The following is a 17,163-nucleotide window of genomic DNA, read 5'->3' as shown; positions in this document are numbered from 1 at the left end:
CTCTCTCTTCCCCTCTGGTCATGAGCATATAGCCCAAGAACTGAAGCAGCCAGCCTCAGCGGGTCTCAGCACAGAGGGTAGCCATCTACAGTAGAGTCTGCATTATTAAGAAATAATTTTTTATTTCTTAGGTCACTATTCTCTTGGTGGTACTGCTACAGCATAAACCCAGACTACCCAGACACTTCCCCATCTACTTCCACTATTATCCTTTTTCACTTCTTCCTTGTAAATATGCTCAAGTATCTCCTAGCCAAGAAAAAAACCCTTCCCGATCCTACTATTTCTTTTTTTTTTTTAAGATTTTTTTAATTTATTCATGAGAGACAAAAGGAGAGACAGAGGCAGAGACACAGGCAAAGGGAGAAGCAGACCCCATGCAGGGAGCCTGATGTGGGACTCGATCCCGGGTCTCCAGGATCACGCCCTGGGCTGAAGGCAGCACTAAACCGCTGAGCCACCCGGGCTGCCCGATCCTACTATTTCTTAAATTGTCATATATCTTCCTCTCATTCACTGATACATTTCTCGAAGTAAAAATCTATATTTGCTACTTCCATTTCCTCACCACCCACTCACTCCTTAATTCCTGGGGATCTGACTTCTGTTTTCTTCATTCTTCAGAAACTATTTTCTTTAAGGTTACAATGATCTCCTACTTTCCAAATCACACATTCAACTCTGCTCAACCTCTCTACCAATCTCTCTACCAACCTCTCTACCAATGCCCCAAACTCCAGTCAAATGGTTTTAAGTCTCTTTATAATCAGAGACTCCTTTGAAAGTCAGATGTTATGGATCTTATTCTCAGAAAAATCACATATACATATATACAAAATTTCCATAAATTTCAGAGATTTTGACCACAACACTCTCCCAAGCCCATTCATAATTAACCTAAACATCTCTGTATCTTGGGTAAAGAATTCTGCTCTGGTCTGTAAAACTAAGAAACAGAAAGTGAAGAAAGTCATCCATTCCCACAAAACAGTCAGATGGAGTATTTTTTCACTTCCGAATGTATTTTCCTATACCACCCTACCCTAAAGTTTGGTCTCTCCTCCATTTTTTGCATTTCTGTAGTGGCTTCATACATTGCCTATTCTCATGCATCTCTCTCTTCGTTCAGTCATGGAGTACTTGTGGAGTAAAACACAATGTTATGTTCCTCTTATCCCAAAGGATATGACAAGATAGTTGGGAAAGAGACATGTTCACATTAAAGCTTGAGTAATAAAGGGCTCCTGGCTGGCTCAGTCAGTAGAGCATGTGACTGACTCTTAATGGCAGGGTCAGGAGGTCAAACACCACATTGGGAGCCTACATAAAATAAAATAAGATTAAATTTGAGTAATAATATAAGGAAGAACATGAGTAAGTGGGAGACATACGGAACTATTTCTGAGGAAGGTTCAGATACTGATTTCTATTAGAAAGGGAAGGCAAACTGGATCTTGAAAGATGGGCCTGGCTTTTCTGTAAGTAGAGAAGGAAGAATGTGTGTCGAAAGGAATAGAAGCTATTATGTAAGCAACAAGAAACATGTAAATATAAATGGAATGTTGGAGAGATCACAAGGAGACCCCACATGGACTGACCAGCAAAAATACAAAGTTAGAGAAAAACAGAATGCTCAGTTGGGGCTAGTCCTGCCTTAGCCCTGAGCACCAGGTTAGAGTCCGGCTTTATTTAGTGAATAACGGAGACACTGAATATTTTTCAGCCAAGGACTGATAGAAGAAAAATGCTCTTTTCAGAGATAAATCTCAAAGAGTATTTCATGAAGAGATGAGGGATTGGCCAAAAGGAGAAAAGTTAGGATACTGTGCAATAATCCATGATTTGAACTTGTGAACAACTGAACTATTTGCGAGCCAATCTTAACAAAAGGGGCACAACTGATGTAGGAGGCATGAATATGTATTGCTTGGATCTCCCCTCATCTGTTAGAATGCAGTCAGCTAAGAACCTCCAGCTGCAGCACCTCTAGGACGTACTATAGCAGTACTCTAGCTGAAGTCATCACCTTCCTGTGCAGCCTCCACCAATGACTGATAATCACAGCACTACCAGGGCCCAGCCATGCCCATGGAAGGCAGGCCTTCTCTACAGGTGATCTTGGCTCTGGAACTCCCCATAGGTTGGCTGTACATCAAAGGCTGAGGCTCCCACCATCCAGTCCCGTTTCCCAGCCACTTTTTTCACAGGCTTGAGATCAGCATCTAGGTCTGCAGTTTCTCCCTACTCAATCCACCTTCCTCCACCTTTATCTCTTGTAGGTGTTAGATCTACTCCCCAAACGATATAAAAATACTTTGGAAATACATGAAAAGTTACACATTATAAAATTCATTCAAGTAAAAATTAAGTTGATAATGGCAATGCATTGTGTCTAGGAAAGACATATTTAAGTTTAATTATTTCATACACTAGAAAATTAAGAAATGTTGATAACGGTGATTTATGTATTGAGAAAAACACCAAGGTCAGACTACAGGTTTGAATAAATTTTCTGTGTACTGAAATCTTTTCTCTGATTTAACCTGAGATTAAATAAGAGACTAATGTAGCTATTTGAACATTATTTGAAGGAGCCAATTCATTTTAAAGGGAATAAATGGAAAGAGCAGGGCAGTTCTCTGAGACAAGTGCTACAGCTGGGGTTCAAACAAATATGAGCGTCAGTACAGGCACTAAAAATATCCATCAGATAGAAAAGATTCTTGGAGGTTCTTTTGAATATACTTAATGTTTCTGTTCATGAGACCTATCTGTGAAATGGAAAGATATTCCTGCTATGGCAGGATTGAAATATACATATATATATCCTATATATGATGCATATATATATATATACATAACTGCCACATAATACAGTAAAACCTGATAAGCAGAATGTAATGGAAACTATATAATAGACCATCTCACACAATCAGCTAAACTTAACCACTCTTCCTGTTTTGTTTGATGGGGGAAGTTATAATATAGTGATAGAGGTATATTTTGTATGTGTGGTTAGGCTGAGGAGATTAGTTGGTCATTCAGTTTCAACTCTTCAGTGGTAATTTGGGAATGAAATGGTTACACTAAAGTAGTTCTGAGCTACTAAAGCACTGTTTGGTTGACAGCCCGATCATTTCCTTCCTATTTTTAACTGCTATCCAATACAATAGTTTCCTTTTGAAGCAGATCTTAGTAGAGGTTGAAACATCTTAATGATATAAATTCAAATTATTGCCTCTCATTAATAAAGCATTTTAAGTAACTATACAGTCCTCCTAAACCTCTACCATGACCTCTCTCCTGCCAGCTTCCCATTTTATATCTTTCCCAAATTATTTTCTTCCTTACTGTAGAAATTCCCAACTTTCTACTTTTTCCTCACATCTTTCACATCTTTTCCACAACACTCTACTCTCAACTGAGGACATTGCCTCATACTTCTCTGAGGAAATAAAAGCCATCAGAAGTTGCTCATTTTGGGGGGATGTGGGCCACGGAGGGCCCTTCTCCCTCCACTTTGCTGTGCCTTCGCTGGCTTGGTTGTCAGCTTGCTCCAGAGCGCCACACAGAACGCAGGCCTGTTTTTTTTGTTTTGTTTTGTTTTTGTTGTTGTTGTTTTTAGACTTTTAGGTTTTATTTCAAAACAAAATTTGAAAATAGACAAAATAGAGCCATACCAAGTTGTAGGGAAGGTACATGAAAATACCAAGGGTCAAAAAGGAAGAATAAACTAGAAGGGTAGGTAGCACTGGCATAGACATGAAAAGAATATAAAACTAGAAGCTTCTGGATAAAGAAAAAAAATGTACAAAATGTGTATTCAGTATAAATTAAATAGCTCCTGTTCAAGATGGCAAGTGCACGCAAGAAAGCACTCGCCACCCAAAAAATGTGTTGGGATAGAGACACCAGTAATGGTGTGAGGGCTCAGGCTGGGGAAATCCGCCACCCTCCAGGCTGGAAGTTCTGTTCTGGCGAACGCTCTCCCAACATGAGGCACAGGGACGCCAGCCTCCAGCCCCGTAAGTCCCACTTTTTTTTTTTTTTTAAATTTCTGTACAAAACCATGTTTCTATTTTACATAAAGAACCTCCCCTTCTGCCCCCCCCCCCCCAAACAGCACCCTAGCCCTAGGGAGCATCCCCAGGAAGAGGGGCTGAGTGAGGCCCTGCCCACTGGCCCTCTCCTCCACTGGCCCCAGCGGGCTGGCCCAAGCTCCACTCGGGATAAAATAAGTAAAAAAGCTCAGGCAGAGTCTATGCTGGGCCGGCCAGACTCTCTGCCATGCAGGGCCGGCAGCATGGGCAAGCCCTCGGCTGTCAGTCTGTGAGCCCCGGGGGTGTGTGGAGCCTCACCCACAGGCCTGAGCTGCCGGGGTTACAAGTAGGTGTCCTCACTCTCCTGGGAGGTCAGACTGTCCTGGGAGCAGTGGTGAACTGCATCCTGGGAGTGGTGATGGGCTGGATCCTGGGAGGCTGAGTCCTGAAAGGCTGGATCTTGGTGGGCTGCATCCCTGGGGGGCACATCCTGTGGGGGACACGCACATCCTGTGGGGGACACGCATCTCCTGTGGCGGCTGCCCCCTTGGCTTGACTTGGGGTTGGGAGCTTATCCAACTGCCCACTTGCCTTTGCTCCTTCTCCTTCTGGCTCTGGGTGGCTTGGGCTTGCCTTTGGAACCAGGGAGGGGGGCATCTGGGGGCACGCGGATGTATGGTGAAGGTTGTAAGGTCGGCCGGGGCCTGGCTCTGCCTCCAGGATGGCCTTGGCACCATGCAGCCTGGGCAGGGAACAGCACGGCAGCTCACCCCGGGTTTCTTGCCAGCGCTGCAGCTGAATGAGGAGCTGAATGAGGTGCTCACGCTCAACCTGGCGCTCTGTCACTGGCAACTCTACCACCTCAGCCAGGTCTCAGGATTCTTGCCCTCCAAGAAAATCTAGCTGTGATTGGATAGGATCCCCCTCCAGGAAAAATTCAAACTTTGACCTGCTCACTTTTACATCCCCGAAAATGGCTCACCATTGTAACAAAAGCTAAGAGAATTAAGACAAGAAACACAAGAATGCAACCAACAGTCTGGGAAAACCAGAATTTGACATTTCATAAGGAAAAGGAAGAATTTATTCACTCAAAACTAAAAGTTAAAGGCCTGGAACTGAGAGTCAGATCGGGTCAAAAAGTAACATTAGCTCCAGAAGAAATGGCTGACTTTTATAAGGAACTTTTAAGTAAAAATTTTCAGAAGCACCTGTATTATAACAGGGATTGGTAGATGAGTAATTTTCCCATCACCTTCTTCTTGGAAAAAATGGCCCTGGAGAGGGTTTGGAACAAGCTGATACTGAAACAAAAGAAGATGAGTGCTTAGAGCCCACCCTGATCCACCCATCAGTGTCTGACTTTCCAGGAGAAGTGACTGCTTGGGAAATCATCTTACAAGGTCTCTAAAATCCGGTAAGTGAACTGAGTCTCTCATTTTTATGGGGGCCTCCTGGCTTATGTCAGCGCAGGGTAGACTGCCAGAATGGAGGTCCTGGTGAGCCATGGGCCACGTGACTCTGTCCCAACTGTCAATTCCAAGCTGGTTCTCGGTCACAGACGTGATTTTAAACAAAGTGCAAGCATGTATACTTGTCAAAAAAAAGTTGCTCATTTTTGGATTCCCAATTCTCTAGGTCTTCTCCTTCATCCCTTCTATTTCAATATCTCTCCTCCCATCATTTCATTCCTGTTGTCGATCCAATCCCTCACTCTCTATCATCCCTCGCTTTCTAATGAATAATTCTGATCCTAAAACAAACATGTGCTAGTATCTGTCATCCATAAAAAGCCTCTTCTTGGCCTCTGTCATCTTTAAACTACCTTTCCTTCTTTTGCTTCCTCTCACAGAAAACTTCTTGAACTATCCTACCTCTACATGCTGTCTCTATTCCCTCACCAGGTCACTCTTGAATCCTCTCCAATCTAGCTTCTCTGTCTTACCATGCCTCTGACATCGTCTGCATCAGGGCCAATGAATTACTTTTATTTATTTTTTTTTAATTTTTTTATTTATTTATGATAGTCACAGAGAGAGAGAGAGAGGCAGAGACACAGGCGGAGGAAGAAGCAGGCTCCATGCACCGGGAGCCCGATGTGGGATTCGATCCCGGGTCTCCAGGATCGCGCCCTGGGCCAAAGGCAGGCGCCAAACCGCTGCGCCACCCAGGGATCCCTGAATTACTTTTATACTGCCAAACCCAGTGGCCACGTTGTTACTTACCTTACTTGATTCTTCAGCTGCATCTTTCTCCTTGAAAACATCCTCCCCCTTTAGCATCTGTGATGCCATTCTGTGCAGAAGAGAGTTAACATAGCAGGCCTCAGACTGCTATCCTTTGAAGGTGCTTGCAAGGTTGACCCTTGGCTAGCATTTGAAAACTTGATTTTCAGTAGTGCTCCTTTTTTCCCTAACTGATAATGATGGCTCACTGTGCCTAGACAAAGGGTGCCTACATGATCAGACCCAGATAAATATCTTGGGCACTGAGTCTCTAATGGGCTTCCTTGCACAGAAACATCACACAGGTATTATTGCATTTTCACTGACAGGGGAAGAGTGTGTTCTATATGATCTCTTACAGGAGAAGACGGCATTGAGGAAGGTTGCTCATGGATTTTTCCAGATTCCATCTGTGTCTTTTTCCCTCATGATCCGGCACAATGTATTTACTGTAGCACTGTGATAAATCTTAGCCGTGAGTACGACTATATGCTGTTTCCAGTGAACCTCCTAGTGAATATCCAAACACAAGAGCTGGTATTTGCCACTTGGTCCTGGTTTTCTTTTTCTCATACTCCTTTATTGGTTTCTCCGGCTCTGTCTCACTTGGAGCCTCAAGGTTTTACTCTCCCCTCTATCTTTTAGGTGATCTTATTTGGTCCCTCAACATTACATAAAATATCATCTATATGCTGACAATTTCCAAATTTATATCTCCAGTCTAATTCCTACCACTAACTCAGAAACTGATATCCAAAGTCTTCTTGAATCTTCACTTGAGGATCTTGTAAATAAACTTAGTATGAGGCAGCCCGGGTGGCTCGGTGGTTTAGCGCCGCCTTCAGCCCAGGGCGTGATTCTGGAGACCCGGGATCGAGTCCCACGTCGGGCTCCTTGCATGGAGCCTGCTTCTCCCTCTGCCTGTGTCTCTGCCTCTCTCTCTCTGTGTGTCTCTCATGAATAAATAAATAAAATATTTAAAAAAAATAAAAAAATAAACTTAGTATGGGTAGTACAAAACTCATGATTGCTCTCTCACAAACCTGGTTCCACCTTGTTTTCCCCATTTCAGTGATGAGTCAACCACACATGTTATTACCAAATGCAGAAATCTGGGAGTCATCTGATACCATATTCTGTTTTGCTAATACCATATTCTCTAATACCATAATTCTCTAATACCATATTCTATTACCAAATTTTGCTAATTTTACCTTCATATTATCTCAAATCTGATACTTCTCACTATTTTACCTTGATACAAGTCATCATCAACTCTCACTGGACTACAGAAATAGCTCCCTAATTAGTCTTTCTACTTCCATTCTTATCCCTGTATAATCCATTCTCCATTCAGAGAAATCCACTGAAAGTCCAAATCAAATGATGTCATTTTCCTGATTAAAACTTGTCTGTTGGGGTGTCTGGGTTGGCTCAGTCAGCTAAGTGTCTGCTCTCAGCTCAGGTCATGATCCTGGAGTCCTGGGATCAACCCTGAGTTGGGCTCCCTGCTCAATGGGGAGTCTGCTTCTCCCTCTCCTTCTGCCCCTTCCCTGCTTGTACTCTCTCCCTCTCATATAAATAAATAAAATCTTAAAATAAAAACAAAAACTTGTCTACTGGTTTCCAATGCAGTTAGGGTAAATCTAAATTCTTGGCCCACTTAGAAGAAAAAGTAGGTGCTCTTGCATTGAGAAAAAAACTGGGCTTGATCAAGAAACAAAGGTCGGAGTACCTACAATAGAATGAGTGAAGGAGGGGATCAAGATATAAGAGGAAATTAAAAAGGGGGGTCTTTTCTCATAGGCCTTGTTTTTTTTTTTTTTTAGTATTTATTACACAAATCTGTGCTGCCATATGGAAGAAAAAGTCATCATAATGTTCTCTAGTGAACTGATCATTTATAAAATGAGTCCCAACTCAAATTTTTTCCATATGAAACACCAGTACTTATTTTCCCTACCCTATCTCATTCAGTTGCCTCTCAGCTGACATCCTTATTTGGTTTGAACTTTGAGATTGTGGTAATATCCCCAAATATCAATCAAGTGCAAACCAAATGAATTGAAAGAATTTAACTGCACACTTTGCTACAAGTGCAAGATTTCATGAAGTTGATGAAAGTGATGTTAAAGAATTCTTCCAATTACACACAAGGCTGTTGGCAAGTGAGACTGCAGTCATACTAGTTAGCAAGAGGAGCAAAGAAAATTAAAAGGAATTGTTTCAAAAAAGAATTTGAGTATCAAGCAATTAACAGAAGTCATTAGGAAAACTGATGAGGCTTTTGATGATTTTGGTAAAAATGATTCCTGCCTATTAAGAGAGTAAAAAATAAGAGGCCACAGACTGGATAAAATATTTGCAAGTTACATTTATGGTAGAGAATTAATCCCCAGAATATAGAAAGAACTCTCAAAACTCAGTAAGAAAACAAATAAGACTCCAAAATATTGGATGAAAGATGTTAATAGGTATCTCATCAAGAAAGATACATGAATACATCTTTGTATAGATTTATTTGAGTATACACTCAAAAAAGATGTTCACCATTACTAGTCATTAGGAAAATGCAAATTGGAAGCATAATGAGATACTATTACACTAGTAATACTAGAAAGGCTAAAGTTAAAAAAACTGATCAAAAAAAAAAAAAAACTGATCATACCAAGAAGGCAAGGATGTAAAACAACTAGAAGTCTCGTACACTGCTGGTAAAAATGTAAAATGGCAGAATCACATTGGAAAATAGCTTGCAGTTTCTTAAAAGTTATACATAAACCTACTATATGTTCCAGGTTGTCTTCTTCCACATATTTGCCCATGAGAAAAGGAAGTAAAGTCCACACAAAGACCTACACATTTATATTCGTAGCAGTTTTATTGGTAATAGCCAAAAACTGTAAAAAAACAAAATGTTCATCCACAAATGAATGGATAAGCAAATTGTGGGGTACTCAAACAATGGAACACAAATTAGCAGTTGGTTAAGAGAAAACTAGAAAATCACAACAACTTGATGAAGATCAAGTGTGGTCACTTGATCATCATCATTAGCAGGAGGAGCAGCTGGTAATTTGTTAGGAAAGCAAATTCACAGGCCCCACTCCAATCTACTAAGTCAGAAACTCTGAGGGTGGGAGTTCTCCAAACCACACTTTAGACTAATTTGCTAACAGTTATCAGTAAGGGTTCTTGATGTCTGTCATCTTTACTATCAGTAACCAAATCTGGCTAACTTAAATTGAAGATAAATTAATTGGCAAGTATCAGGTAACTCACAGAACTGATAAGAAATGCTAAGAAAGATTTTTAGCTAAGGACCTGGAACCAAGAGAGTGAAGATAATAGAAACAATCTGGTTAAGATGCTGCTGCCACCAAAACATATGCCACCTCTTCTATTTGATATAGTGTTCACTGTAGGCAGCTGCTGCTCCTGAAAACACAGTCACGGATTCTGGACTGCGTATCTGTCAAAGACCCAATATCATCCATCATCCCTTCATTTTGCCATCACTTGGTCTTAACCATCCTTTCCCCCAACTCCTCATTTATCAACTTCTACCTCCTCTAGGAAATCTTTGTAGGCCTCCTAGTGTAGGCCAGGTCCCCCTATTCTACAATCAGAGTTCCCTGTATCCCATTAAAGCATTTAACATTAAGTATAATTAAAATATCTATAGAATGAGTTGTTTAATGTCTGACTGACCCACTAGGCAGCATAAAAATCACATAGAAAATAGATCTTTTAGGAAAAGACTTTTATATTAAATATTAAGTTATTTCTTCTTCTTTCCTTTTTTTTTTTTTTTTTTGTGGAAGAAAAACCAAACCTTATTTTTAAAAACTGAACCACTAGGAAAATATATCACAGCCTTGAAACATCAAACACAGGCTATATTATATTTCAAGTAGTAAGTTGGTAAAAAGACAATAAGGTCTTTATCAAAATAAACAGGTGCTAGAGCTGGGATAGGAACACTGCTTGCTGAAAGGCCCCAGGCAAAAGTGCTATTTGGTAATGAGGGAGTTGCCCCTCTTGCTTTAAAGGAATCATTGCTCACCCCTGAATTGCCTACTTTTTCTTCTTTGACCTTCCTGTTGCCAAGGGTTTGTCTCAGTAGGGCTCTGTTATTTCAGGGGGCAAAATAAGCAATACTGAGTTTAGACTTTCATTCCATTCTGTTATATAAAAACCAGGTTTTTCCAAAGCCAGTACTTAATAACTCTCTTAATTAAGAAGAAACAATTCCTCCTTCAATGTTCATTCCCGGATACCAGGCAATCAAAACTCCCTTTCCCTTCAAGGGAGAGCGTCACTGCAAGAGACTGTCCTGTTCCTCTGCTGCAGATAGCCTCAGGGCTCATCATGACAGCCAGCGAGAGGGAAGGTCTGCTTCCCATACCCAGTGTAACACTGCTTGTCATGTTTTTTGCAGGGTGTCCCAGCTCGAAGATATGTGTATTTCAAGAAATGTATTCCCACATCTTGATGGCCAGAAAGATATCCACAAGAACTGTTCAAAGTTCTTATCCAAACTACCTCTCCTAACTCCACATCTTAAATCAACTTCAAGCACTCGTATATAAAACAAAACCAAGCAAAACAAAGATCCAGAAACCTTCTTTCCCTTCTAAATTAATGACTTTGTGGATTTTTACAGCTTATGAAAAACAATTTGGTGATCCTTCTGGTAAACAGGAGGTTAGCAACAAACAGAAACACCTCTGCTCACACCACTGGAACACAGGCAAGTTAGAGGAATATTCCAGCCTGTTGGTATTTGTGTACTAAGAAGAATCTGGTACCTTGGAGGGCTCTGGCTTGCTACAAGGGAGATCCCTAGTGCCAGGACAAGCCCTTGAAATTTAGGCTATCAAAAACTCTCCTGTGCCATCTCTGACCTAAATTTTAGCGCCAGTTTTTTCCATTTCACTTTCTAGGGTTGAAACATAAAGGAACCAGTGTCCAGAAGCAAGTGACACAGGCCTCAAACTTGCTGCCATCCTGACGTCACTTAATAGACCAAAACTCCCGTTTCTTTTTAAATAGATTCCTGCTGTCAGTCTCAACGGCCAATTGCAAAGACTTCTATTTCCCAATGGACAAGAGAGACACCTTCATCCTCTTGGTCATGGTCGGGATGAAGTGTGTGTGGTCATCCACACACTTGGTCACACAACTCTCCAGCTGCCACTTCACTTGAAGTTCTTTACTTCCCACATCTATTGAATCTTTGGCTTTGTCATTGCAATGCATGGTGCACTGGGCCAAGTGGTCCTGGAACATCTCCAACTCACTGGTCACGGGGGCTTGGGCTTGAGCCAGTGGCACATGGCAGCATTCGATGCACTGGTGCACCTGCTGCAGGGACACCTGGCTGTCTTTGCATCAGCCAGCACTACACTGGAATGTGACGCCCTGCATCTTCCTGATGTTCTCTCTTTCCAGACCTTCACCATGAAGTCCACTGCCTCCTGCACCCACAGCTGCTGCAGCTCCACCATCCTGACCCCGTGCTGCACAGTGTTTGTTATTTCTAGCATATAAATCCCTTTGTCTCTTTGAACTTATTAAAATTTATTCTCTGCCAATCTCTCTCTTCCCTCCCACCCCCACACAAACATAGCCTTGTACGAATGGTTTATTGTATAGAAATTGTGGAAAATAAGGGGAAAGGCTAGATTCCATGTTTAGATTAAAGCAGTACTGAAGCCTTAGGGTAAAATGATCACTTGACAGAACTAGTTTACCAGAAGCAAAGGTTTAGAGCTGGGACTAACCATAAAAATATAAGCTCTCGTCCTCCAAAACTGGCAGAACTACTGGGTGAGGCACTGAATTTTTCAGTCTATGAAAGGCAGTTTCAATTAGTTTCATCTAGAGATTTTAAGAGGTAGGGAGATCCCAGCTGACATTTGGTTGCCATTTTAATTTATCTGTTTACTTGACTGTCAACCCACTAGATAGTGAACTCCTTGAGGACAAGTACTGTGTCATTCACCTTATGATCTCAAACTTGGCACTCAGGGGGCACTCAATAATGTTTAGAATTAATGAATATGTAATTCACCCTGGAGAATTAGGGATTTGATTTATTACCCCTCTTATGAGTCTGTAAATTTCAAAAGAGATTCTAATCGTTTAGTACAAAGAAACAGATTGCAAAGGGCAGCATTTCAAGCATCAGATATAGAAAGAGTATCTTGCTGGCTATTCAAATTTTTCATGCAGACAATTCCATTCTCTGCTTATGAGCAAGGCCTGTTCTATTTATATATATAAAAACTGGGGGTAGGTGGAAAGAGTGTATAACTTCTTTGTGCATTAGTTATTATCTCTCCACTGCTTCTATTGTTAATTTTTTCAACTACTGTTAAAAAATACATCTCTTTACTATATTTGATTAGAGGGAAGCTGTGACCTCCTACATTATTCATAGCTTGTCAAAAAGAAGAAACACAAAGAGCTTCAGTTGTGCTGAAAAACTCTACATTTAAATATCAAATAGGTATTTCCTAAATAATATAATGTTTTAATCCTTAAATAAATGTAGCTTGAAGGATAGACATCACCAATGACTACCTATATGATATGAGGATTCTGAAAATACTCTTTATCATCCACAATTACTCCCTTTTGCTCCAAATGTCGTCTAATACTTTAGAGTTCATTCTTTAAGGGTCTCCAGTTCCAGTGGCATGGCAGCCTGAGCAAATGCAGAAAGCCTTACATAGAAATGATCCATTAAGGGGTGCCGGGGTGGCTCAGTTGGTTGGACATCTGCCTTTGGCTCATGTCATGATTCTAGGCTCCCGGATGGAGCCCGATGTCGGGCTCCCTGCTCACTGAGGAGCCTGCTTCTCCCTCTCCCTCTGCCACTCTCCCTGCTTGTGCTGGCTTGCTCTCTCTGTCAAATAAATAGTAAAATCTTAAAAAAAAGAAAAGAAAAGAAAAGAAAAGAAATGATACATTAAACATAACAAGTGATAACTTGCTTGTGAGATGAGCTCACAAACAGAAAAGAAAAACTTCCAGATACCAGAAACAAAGAGGAAAGGAAGGCCAGAGTAGTAAGTGTTGAGTTAACTCTGCATCAATTTGGGGGCAGTGTTATTGGATCTTAAAACAGCAAGTGACTTGGGTTTTTTGTTGTTGTTGTTGTTATTAATTTTATTTGTTTTAAATATTTTATTTATTTATTTGAAAGAGAAAGAGAAAGCAAGCAAGCATGAGCAGGGGAGGGGCAAAGGGAGAAGTCAACTCCCCACTTAGCAGGGAGGCCCCCAGACATGGGGCCTCAAATCCAGAACCCTGGGATCATAACTTCCGCTGCAGGCAAACAGTTAACCAACTTAGTCACCCAGGTGCCCCAGTGACTTGGGTTTTAATATCTACTCAGGGGAAGAAGCTGAAGCCTCAGACCTAAGGGAGTTGGAAATAAAATACTGCAAAAAAAAAAAAAAAAAAAAAACTAAAATTCTCCAAGGGGTACATTCTCAGGCCTGTAACTTGCATAGAATAGAAATTCTAATTTACATTAGCTGAGAAATGAACATAAATATTGATTGGTATTGAGTCTGTGCTATTTCTGTGGATCTGGTACAAGCAAACAAATAAACAAAATGCTCTGGGTCACATGGGATATCCACAGAGAAAAAAGCTGTATGAAGATAATCTCATAATGTAAAAAATTGTAAAATAAAGCAAATGAGCAACCATGAACAAATGTCAACAAACACAAAGTACCCCTAAAAATCTAAACAGGGAATCCCTGGGTGGCTCAGCAGTTTTGCACCTGCCTTAGGCCCAGGGTGTAATTCTGGAGTCCCGGGATCGAGTCCCACATTGGGCTCCCTGCATGGAGACTGCTTCTCCCTCTGCCTGTGCCTCTGCCTCTCTCTCTCTCCCTCTGTGTCTTTCATGAATAAATAAATAAATTCTTTAAGAAAATAAAAATAAAAATAAAAAAATCTAAACAGAAAGGGCTGTCAAAATATTATTGTTTAAAATAATTAAATAAACATGTCTAAAATGATTAAAGAAGTCATTGGAACCATAAAGAACATAAGTCAGTGAAAAACAGAATAGCAGACTTGGAAAGGAACTAAGTAGAACTTCTAAAACTAAAAATATAATCATTGGAACTAGAAGCTCAATGGACAGATCAGATGCAGAATAACAAAGAATTCTATGAGTTAGAAATAGGTCTGATAAAGTTATCCAGAATGAGATAAAGAAATGAAGACTTGCAAAATGAAAGTAACAAATATAGAGATCAGAATGAAAGGTATAATATATGTCTAATGGGAATTCTACAAAGAGAGAAGAGGAACAGAAAAATTGTGAACAGTTAATAGCCCAAAATTTAGCAAGATTGATGAATGATATGAATCTTTTCATTTAAGAAACACATATCCCTGCAACATAAATAAAAAGAAGTCTACATCTAGCTACATCATAGTAAAATGGCAAAATGCCTAACAAAGGGAAAAACTAATTATCATAGAAAAATTCATTCCTTTAGCTGTGATTTCCTCTTTAGTAAAAAAATGAATTCCAAATATACTCTAATGAAGTGAAGTGGATGCTGTGGCTAGATGAGAAGGGCTTTTGGATGAAAAACTCCAAAACTTAAAAATCATATAGGAGGGGTGTGTGGGTGGCTTAGTCGGCTGAGCATCTGACTCTTGATTTCTGCTCAGGTCATGAACTTGGGGTTGTAAGATGGAGGGAGAATCTGATTGAGATTCTTTCCCTCTCCCTCTTCCCCTCCTCTGCTCGAGAGTGCTCTCTCTCTCAAATAAATACATAAATAAAATCTTTTAAAAAATCATATAGGAATTATGGGGTGCTTGGCTGGCTTGGTCAGTGGATCATGTGACTCTTGGTCTCAGGGTTGTGAGTTCAAGCCCCATGTTGGACACAGACCCTACTTTAAAAAAAAAAATCAGATAGGAACTAGGGGAAAAAAAAACCTCTCATTTCTCAGGTCCAATATTTTTGTGCCTTAGTAACTGCAACACAGCAGGAGTTTGGACATTTGATTATATTAGAATGAATCTTTCTAATACAATTCAAATACTTCTAAAGTCAGGAAACTAACAACCTGTCTTTTTTTTTTTAACTACTTAGTGGATTATCAAGTAGTGAACCAAAGGCATAAATACTTGATTGGTAATTATCTCTAGCAGTTCCTCTAGCCTGAGAAGGGACCTCTGTCTTCAGAATATTTTTATGAAGGGCTCTTGCACTTTCCAGGAATAGTGATTTTAGCCTCCTGGAGGGGTCTGATAAGAGGCCAATGTCTCCCTCAGGGTCTGCATAATATGCCGTTATCTTTTGGCAGAATATCCTGAGCTCTAAAAGATAAAAAATGCTTGAAGTTGGTCTGAGATGAGAACATTAACCCCAGGCTTTGGGTCACTGTCTCCAATGATGACTACACTAGGTCCACAGAGAAACTTAAGGTCTCTCAACTTTCTCACCTGAAGAGGTTTCACTAGTGTTTTCCATTAAACTTCACAAAGAATAACAGAAGGAGACTTAAACTTTTTTGTTCCAATAATTCTTTTGACCTTTCTAGTTCAGACATCCATTTCCAGGGAAATTGACATCATCGGAACGGCCTCTTTGAAATCTTAAATCCAAATATTCCTGTTTTTCCAGATCCCTTGCTCAGGCTAATCCATTCACATTGCTCTTGTACCTCATCGGGATCTGCGTCCCTTGACCTCTCTATTAGCCTCCTTCTCTCTTCAGTTAGACCTCAGCCAAAATGTTGACATTAACCACTCTCTTTTAAATATTCTCAACCCAATGATCTCTACTTAGAAAATTCATGGAGATATTGTAGGTAAAGCACTGGCTGAGAGAAGTGCTCAACAGTGGTAGCTAACACCAGTACCATCACTACCACTAACATACACCCTTATTCCTTTGTCATTGTATCATACCAGACTGCATAGTATATAATCCTGGGCTACTAAACATTCCTGGGGGGAAATCACTACACTGTTCATGCAGATGAGACTAAATTCATGCTTCCAGACTTAACTGACAAGTAATTGTGTTTCTCCAATGAGTTTTCGGAATTTTAAGTCTACTCTAACCCTTCCCAATCTCCTTAAACCTCCCTTGCCCCACTTCCTCCCATCATTCTCATTCTCTTATTTCACAAAAGAGAGAGAGAGAGAGAGAAACTACCAGAAAGAACTCCTCCAACCTCCAGCCACATCTGCAAACCTTTCTGCTTTTGCACCTATCCTCCTCTGCCTTCCTATGACAATGGAAGCACAGTCTGGTTTATTGCTAGAGGCCAATGACTCCACATTCTCTCCCACTCTCTGTCATCCTCACCCACATATCTTCAACCTTTCTCCACTGGCTCCTTCTCATTAATATTGAAAACATATCCCATCTTAAAATATTTCTTTTTATTCCAACTACCTTCTTATTTCCCTTTTTCTTCCCACCCAAACTTTTAAAAAAAGGTTGTCCACTTTTTATGTCTCTAGATATTTATTTTCCCATCGTCATTGTAATCTGGTTTCCATTCCTACACTCCCCTGAAACTGTTATCTGTCACATGAGTAACTCCAATAAACACTCCTCAGGTCTCACTTCATTTGACTGACTGGTCAACCACTTTAGGTACATTGATTACTTCCTCCATCTGAAACACTCCATCTTTAGGAATGCCCACCTTGCTAGAATTCCTACTTCCCCGAATGCTTCTCGGGAGTACTCTTTGTGGTTTCTCTCCTCTTTCTCTATTCATCCTTAAATATGGTTACTCCTGAAAGTTTGGTGAAGGGCCCAATTCTTTTTATACTGTTAAGAACATAAAGGCCATTAGACTAAAGTGGCTCTAATGTCTTTGCCCGAAATCTGTG

At 40.5% G+C, this 17,163-nt stretch overlaps 1 pseudogene; it reads right to left on the bottom strand.

Annotated features, from left to right (window-relative positions):
• Positions 1–9,073: 9,073 nt before the first annotated feature.
• Positions 9,074–14,147, bottom strand: LOC121490496 (annotated as a pseudogene).
• Between the last annotated feature and the right edge of the window lie 3,016 nt (positions 14,148–17,163).

The sequence above is a fragment of the Vulpes lagopus genome, chromosome 5 (genome assembly GCF_018345385.1).
Source record: "Vulpes lagopus strain Blue_001 chromosome 5, ASM1834538v1, whole genome shotgun sequence".
Lineage (NCBI taxonomy): Eukaryota > Metazoa > Chordata > Mammalia > Carnivora > Canidae > Vulpes > Vulpes lagopus.
This window is presented reverse-complemented; position numbering and strand designations above follow the sequence as displayed.